General features: G+C 36.1%; 1 pseudogene across 1 annotated transcript; it reads left to right on the top strand.

Moving 5' to 3' along the window:
- The first annotated feature begins 5,628 nt into the window (after positions 1-5,628).
- On the top strand, positions 5,629-7,046 carry LOC311591930 (trifunctional enzyme subunit beta, mitochondrial-like; annotated as a pseudogene). The gene has a single exon. The product of its transcript is annotated as a trifunctional enzyme subunit beta, mitochondrial-like (transcript).
- The last annotated feature ends 678 nt before the right edge of the window (positions 7,047-7,724 follow it).

The raw sequence follows: 7,724 nt of genomic DNA, 5'->3' as shown, positions 1-7,724 counted from the left end.
TCACTCCCTTAATTTTCATCTATTTCATACTTGGTCACTGGGATCATCTGTATTCTCATGTACTTCTTAGACCATCTTTATTCTTCACCTATAACTGTTGTTGTACTCTGAATTTTCAGGTTGTTTTTTTCTTTTTCTTTGTCTTTTAATTGGAAAATTGTGTTTAATTAGTGCTTAGCACCAGTACTTACCAAATAAAACATTCATTGACTAGAGATACAGTCATGAAGACCATCACATTGCTGATCTTTGGCAGTTTTGCAATTTATTATGTCAATATCTAGGACAAATGCTTATAGCAAAACAGTACTTGGTGATCCTGTTACCAGAGCCTATACCTATATCTAGTGGTAGCAGTCATGTATAATCTTGCTTCCAGGTAATGATCACACTCATAGTCTGATGGCTTGTCTGTGTTTATGGTGTTGGGAATGGAATCCAGGCTCTAATTTGTATCCTTTCTGCCTTTAAAAATACCACATTTGCACTAGATTCAGATGGATTTCTCAGTGTTAAACCTATTCTTGCTACCTGCACCACCCACTTCAAGCATAGGATCCCTCTCTCCTTTATGATTTTGCTTCTATTATTTCATCTGTCTTCCTATATGTATAATCCTCATTTTTAAAAAGTTGTTTCTTTACATTTCAATTGTAGTCCCTCCCTCATTGCTTCCTGGTCCCACCCTCCCTCTCTACCAATTATATATATATATATTTTAAAAAATAATTAAACTATTAGATTTGTTTTAGCTCTTTCTGCAATAGCAGGTCATAGTAAAGTATTTTTCAAATTAAAAACAAAAATCAGCATAATTGTCTACCTAGAAATAGACAATAGAAATGGCTCTCCTATTTTACAAAATACAAGAATGACCATTACATCTTCACACCATGTTTATGCTTGAAAACAGAGGCCAAAAATGTGAAAGAAAGCAAGGAGGTTGTATAGGAGAATTGAGAAGGTGGAAAGGTAAGGAGAAAAAAAATAAAATAAGCAATGAAAAAGAAAAGTAGCTTGACTTGGGATAATATTTTTCTTATGATTTTTTAATATAATACAAATGTCAATATTTAACTGGCAGTGGACCCTTTTTTGAAAGGAGACCATTTATTGAATATTAATTAGTATTAATGTCCCAGAAGAAAGACTGGCTTTAGGCCTGTTTTGATTGAGAATACTGACTATGTACCTGGGTTCCTTCATAGGGGTCAGTGTTTCCCAAAATTCTGCTTGTCCCAGCCCTGGTGTCTCTTGCTTCAAAAGATACTCAAAAGTCAAGTCATTTTAAAAATAAAAAATTCTTCGAAGGAATAATTTACTTGTGGTAAAAACACATTTTTATTAAATCCCATCTTTTCTTATATTCTTTTCCTGGCAAAGCCAAATCATGGAGACAAATCATTGACTTCTCCCAGTTTATGGGACACTTGTAACTTCACAAATTTAATTTGATGGCAACTTCCATGTTGGAAAATATTTTATTTGAATTTTTGTGAAATAACACCATTTCCCCCTTTTTCTTTTTATTTATTCTTCTCTCATACAATACATCTTGACTGCAGACTCCCCTCTCTCAACTTCTTGCAGGTATCCCCCTCACAAACAACAACACATACCTCCCCTTTCCCCAAGATCCATGGCTCTTCTGTTTCTGTTCAGAAAAGAAAAGGCCTCATAGGGATATAAGCTGAACATCTCATAACAAGTTTCAATAAGACTAGGCACCTATGCACATGTCAAGGCTGGACAAGACAACCCAATATTAAAAAATATTGGCACTGAAATGGCTTAATGTGATAAGGCTTAGCTTATCTTATGAGGGGTTCATGTATGAATGACATGTCATGCATGTTGGAATATATAGGATGTGTCATACTTTATCAACAAAAAACTGAATATTTTAGAAATGTGAAGCTCTAAAATTACACAAGTTTCTTCAGGGAGAAATCTCCTCTAGATTCAGGAGTTGGATATGTTTCTTAAGAAATACCATGAGATAGAGCCAAAAAAGATTGAATTGCAGGTTAAATAATAATCCATTTTAGGAACATTTTCATGTTTCAAGATAAATCATTCCACTCTTTTGTGTATTTGATTTGTTTGTATTTTGTAACTTCCAATGAGATGAAAATATACATAGAACATGGTAACGTCACCACTTACTAATCAAAGTGTCATCTATCTTATTCTTTGTTTATAATTTTGGGGATAGAATCACCCTGGTGTATAAGTCACTAAGCCTCTATAGAGACCACTGTGACATTTAAAACACTTGAGACTCATATTTTTTGGATCACCACCTAGAGAAATTTTGAGAACTTCTTAGTATTTTCAAGGAACTCAGCAGATACATATAGCCCTCTGCTTGTTAAGCTTCTCACTTTAGTGTTTATGCAATATAGATACCAGATTTCTATAAGAGAAAAAAACATTCACCATACAGTAGTTAGTTCAAATCATTAAGCCATCCAGGAATGTAGGATAGGTACCTTATGAGGAGGTCTCTCAGCTAGTGTCAAAGGTTCCAACCTTAGGAGGATAAGAGAAAATGAGTAAAATCATGCTTACATAAACCAATTTCCCAATCTATCATTCACTTTATTGTGACCTTGTAGGGTTTACATCTTTCATATTGTTAAATAAACACAGTAAAATCACATTTCCAATCCAATTTCCATGTTATGTCTATAAATATGACTATAGCATCTCTCATGGAGAAGATATCATTTGAACGTTATTAAATGTGATTCATATTTTGCTATCTAATTACATTTGAAGGATTATAGCAAATCCTCAGGCAAGAGTGACTACCACTTAAAGGAATAGATGACATCCAATGGGCATAGCATGCAGCATGTCATTCTACAGTGAGATGCTGTGAAGTCAGGCTGTTGTTCTGGGGCAGACATATGTTCGAAGTTTTGTAGACTGGAGATCTCTGGAGAGGTTCCCTCTGAGAGTACCTGAAGTTCTTCCTGCTTTCTCAGGGAAGAAACAATTATTAGTCCATAGAGACCAAGCTGGTTTTAACTTTTTACAGATTTATAAATTTATTCACTTTTACGGACAAATGTTAAAAAAAACATGAATTGTGTATACTATTGTGGTATTATGAGATGTTTCTGTACACACGTGGACATTGTTTAATGTTAAAACTCATCCTAAACAGGGTTGTCTCCTAAAATAGATATCATTTCTCCATTGTGAGGACTTTAATAATCCTCATTTCTAGATTTTAACAATATATAATACTGTTTTATCTATAGTCTCCTTACTGTTCAGTATCGTATTGCTTCTATCTAGTTGTAAGTTAATACCAATTGACAGTTTTGGTTTCCAAATATAGATAAAGATTAGACAGAAATCAAATATTTAAAACAATAAATCGTGATTAGACACACATTTAAACCGGTACCTATACCTAAGTAAGTTAATAACATAAAAACTCCATTCAGGCTGGAGAGATGGTTCAGCTATTTTATACAGCTGACTCCATTCATTTTAGGTAAGGATTGAAATTAATTAAGTTTCTGGGGTCTGGAGAGATAGACCAGGCAGTAAAGTGCTTGCTTCACAAGTATTAGGATCTGATTTGGATCCTCAGTACCTACTTTAAAAGTGATACATGCATAATGACCCATAACTGGAAAAAGTGCAGAGAGTGAGAAAGTTAGGAGCACTCAGTCCTCAATGAGATGTCTTCATCAATCCTCTCTGACTCAGGGCTCAGGAATCTATGTGGATGAGGAGGAAGAAATATTGTAAGAGCCAGAGGCAGTTTATGACTCCAGAGAAATAGTGTTTTCCATACACAACAGGACTGATGCACATATGACCTCACAGTGACTGGCAGAATGCATAGGGTTTATATAGGTTCAAGCTGGATGGAGTCCTAGCTACAAGAAAAGGGAAAAGTGGACACAGGGCTCCACTCATTAAAAAAGGCTATTTGCTATTGATACCTGCTGGCAAAGAAAAAAATTTTTTCTCTAAATATATTCAACTATATTTTTTCTCTAAAGATATTCAACTATAATCCAGAACAGGTCCCATGCTCAGGAGTAGTTGACCAACACAAAATAAACTCTATTATTACTTTTTGTGTGAGGATTTTTTTTTGATGTATCATTTGTTTTCTGCTTTGGTTTGAGAAAGATAAAGACACAGAGATAGATAGATAGATAGATAGAGAATATGAAGGAATAAAATGAATGAAGTTGAGTCAGTAAGGAGGTGAGTAGGATTGGGGAGGAGTTGGGGCAGGAAAAAAATAATCAAAATACAGTGTGTAATAAAAAAGATTAAATTGTTGCTCTAAAGCATTCCTAATCTTAAAATAAAATAATACATTTTCCAAATTTAAAACATGTGACTCAAAATTTTAGAATATTTATTTATTAATTTATAACCTTAACATGTCATTGATAACATAAAGTTATTGGTGTTTGACAATTAATATTGTATTTTGATGTATATTACTCAAATATAACTAACTAGGCTCATCTTCATGTATTTTCTCTATTGAAATTATCAAATAAGCATATTAGTTTTATATAATGCTCAAAACCAAAATGAGGGTTTATCTTACAAATTTAATACCTCCATCAAGAGATTTTCTTAAAAAATCTTAAACTTTAATTCCACAAATGCGGAATATTATTTGATCCCACCCAGCCCATTTCCCTCCTCTCCAATTCATTCCTCATCCTCCTTCCAGTTTTTCTCCAAATCTCATGAGCCCAATCTCATAAACCAACTGAGTCTGCTTAGTGCTGGCCAGTAAATGTGTGAGCGTAGGGCTGTCCACCTGAACATGCATAGTCTTCAAGGTCCACATTCCTGAAGAAAACTTACTGTACTTCCACAAGCAGTCATATTGCCAAAAGGTAATCATTCAGGGGCGGGATTTTATGATCACCTCTTCTATCCATGCTGGGGTTTTGGCTGGATTGATCTTGTGTATGCAGTCACATTGCTAAGAGTTTATATGTATATCAACCCTGTCGCATCCAGTGACCAGTATTTAATTATAGATTTCCACTGATTTTTGGCTCTTATCATCTTTCTACCAACTATCTGTACCTTGGCTTTGGGTTATGACTATGATATAGTTATCACACCTAGAGCTAAGCATCCCAGTCTCTTAATTTTTGCATGTTGATCAGTTGTGTCTGAATATATACATGTACATATATGTTCCACAGTTTCACTATCCACTCAATAGTTGATAGGCATCTGAGATGTGTCCATTTCTTGATATTGAACAGAGTAACATCACATGATCGAGCAAATATATCTATAGTAGAATACAGAGTCCTTTGGGAATATGTCAGGACAGGTGTAGCTGGTTCACATGATAGATCTATTTCCAGCTTTTGGAGGAACATTTACACCGATTTTCATAGCGACCACACCAATTACACTTCCACTAACAGTAAAAATGTATCTCCCTTTCCCCACATTGATGCCAGCAGTTGCAATCTTTTGCTTATGTTTTTGATCTCAGCCTTTCTAACAGGAGTAAGATGAAATTCCAAAGTAGTGTTACTTTCAATAAAGAATATTTTAGATTCTGGACTTGACCTTGGTGGGAGTGGCAGCTTTCATGGGCTCTGAGATTCCAGAATGGATATCATCTTGGATTCCACTTTAAAAAAAACCTTTCTCCTGCATCAAAGTGGGCCCTCAGATTTTTGTAAGACCCCTGAGCTGTTCTTCTCAGGTACAATCTGCTCTAGCTGTCCAGACCAAGTCAAAGAAGGCTTTAGCAGAACCCAATATAATGACTATTTTTGGTGGTGGAAGGTGTCTGCATTCCATTTCTGTTGTCAGGCACTTGGTATAAAGCCCTAATAGCGCATGACTCGGGTAGAGCCTCACTTTCCCGTTTATTACATTGGATCAGTATTCCAGAGGATGTTGATTATGTCATTTTTTGGTACAGTTATTCAAGAAGTAAAAACAAGCAACGTGCCTAGAGAGGCTGCCCTCACAGTTGGCTTCTCTGACAAGACTCCCACTCCTACTCTCACCATGGCTTGTATCTCTTCACAACAAACCACGACCACAGCTGTTGGTTTGACAGCTTCTGGCCAGGGTGATGTCATTGTGGCTGGTGGTGTTGAGTTAGTATCTGACGTGCCTATTCACCATTCAAGAAAAATGAGGAACGTGATGCTTGATCTCAATAAAGCCAAGACTCTGGGCCAGTGCCTGTCCTTACTCTCTAAATTCTGGGGAATTCTCTGTCCCCTGAGCTCCCTGCAGTGGTGGAGTTTCCCACTATTGAGACCGTGGGTCACTCTATAGAATGAGTGGCTGCTGCGTTTGCAGGATGAATATGCTCTGCATTCTCATAGTCTGGCCAAGAAGGCATACAACGAAGGACATTTTTCTGACTTTGTACCCTTTAAAGGACCATGAAAGGACATTATTACCAAAGTTACCCTATGGCGCGGTGATAGCTGCAAATTCTTTCCTGACTGATGGCGCCTGCTGCACTGATAATCATGTCAGAGGACAGAGCTCTGTAATGATTGATTATAAGGCAGAGGCATATCTTAGAGATTTTATATATTAATCACAGGATCCAAAAATCAGCTTTTACTTAGCCCAACACGTACTACTCCAAAAGTTCTAGGAAAGGCAGGATTAACCATGAATGATAATGATGTTTTTTGAATTTCATGAAGCCTTCTCAGATCAGATTTTGACTAATTTTAAAGCCATGGATTCTGATTGGTTTGCACAAAACTACATGGGTAGGGAAGCCATGGTTGGACAACCTCCTCTGGAGAAGTTTAATTCCTTGGGTGGATTACTATGTCTGGCGATATCCTTTTAGAGCCACTGGCCTTCAGTTGGTCAGGGCAGCTGCCAACAGACTGAGGAATTGTGGAGGCCAATATGCTTTAGTGGCTGCTTGTACAGCTGGAGGACAGGGTCATACTATGATCATGGAAGCTTATCCAAAAGGACTGTTATAGAGGAAGCAATTGATCTTGTGCAGCACTTGCACTGGGCAATGCCATTTCAACTCACTACCAAGTGACACCTGCTCTTCCTAGTAAGTAGTAAGAACTCTTCCTAGTAAGAAGAGTTCCTAGCTCTTCATAGTAAATTATTTGTGGCTTTCTCTTAAATATTTGCTATCAAGCTTTGCCAGTGTTGGAGCTTTTCTGTAATCACAGCTTCTGCTCTCTAAGTCCCAGACTGCCACAGATGTGTGTGCAGCTCTTGTTATCTCTTGACACAAAGATTAATGGCTGGAGCAGCATGCAGAGGTTAGCTGAATTTGGAATAATCATTGTAACATTTGCAGATTCTCCTTGTTCCTGTCTGCGTCATAGAGATAATTATTTTTTCTAAATACAAATTGATTTGCCTAAATTAGCTTGCTATGGAAAAATAATGTTCTCAATATTTCTGAAAACTGAAATGCTTAGAGACATAGATACCATATTGGTTGACCGTAATAAAGTAGAAATGTATTAGAAAAAAAGAATGTTTCACAGAAAATTGTGTTTCTTCTTTTGAGAATTCTTTGTTTAGTTCCATGCTGTTAGTGCAGTTATTAATTTTCCTGGATTATTATTATTATTATTATTATTATTATTATTATTATTATTATTATTATTACATTATTTGTTAATATTATTATTAATTTTGCTTTCTCAGATGCGGTTTCTCTGTGTAGCTTTGGCTGTCCCAGAATTCATTCT

Source organism: Acomys minous (genome assembly GCF_964271855.1).
Source record: "Acomys minous genome assembly, chromosome: 2".
Classification (NCBI taxonomy): domain Eukaryota; kingdom Metazoa; phylum Chordata; class Mammalia; order Rodentia; family Muridae; genus Acomys; species Acomys minous.
This window is presented reverse-complemented; position numbering and strand designations above follow the sequence as displayed.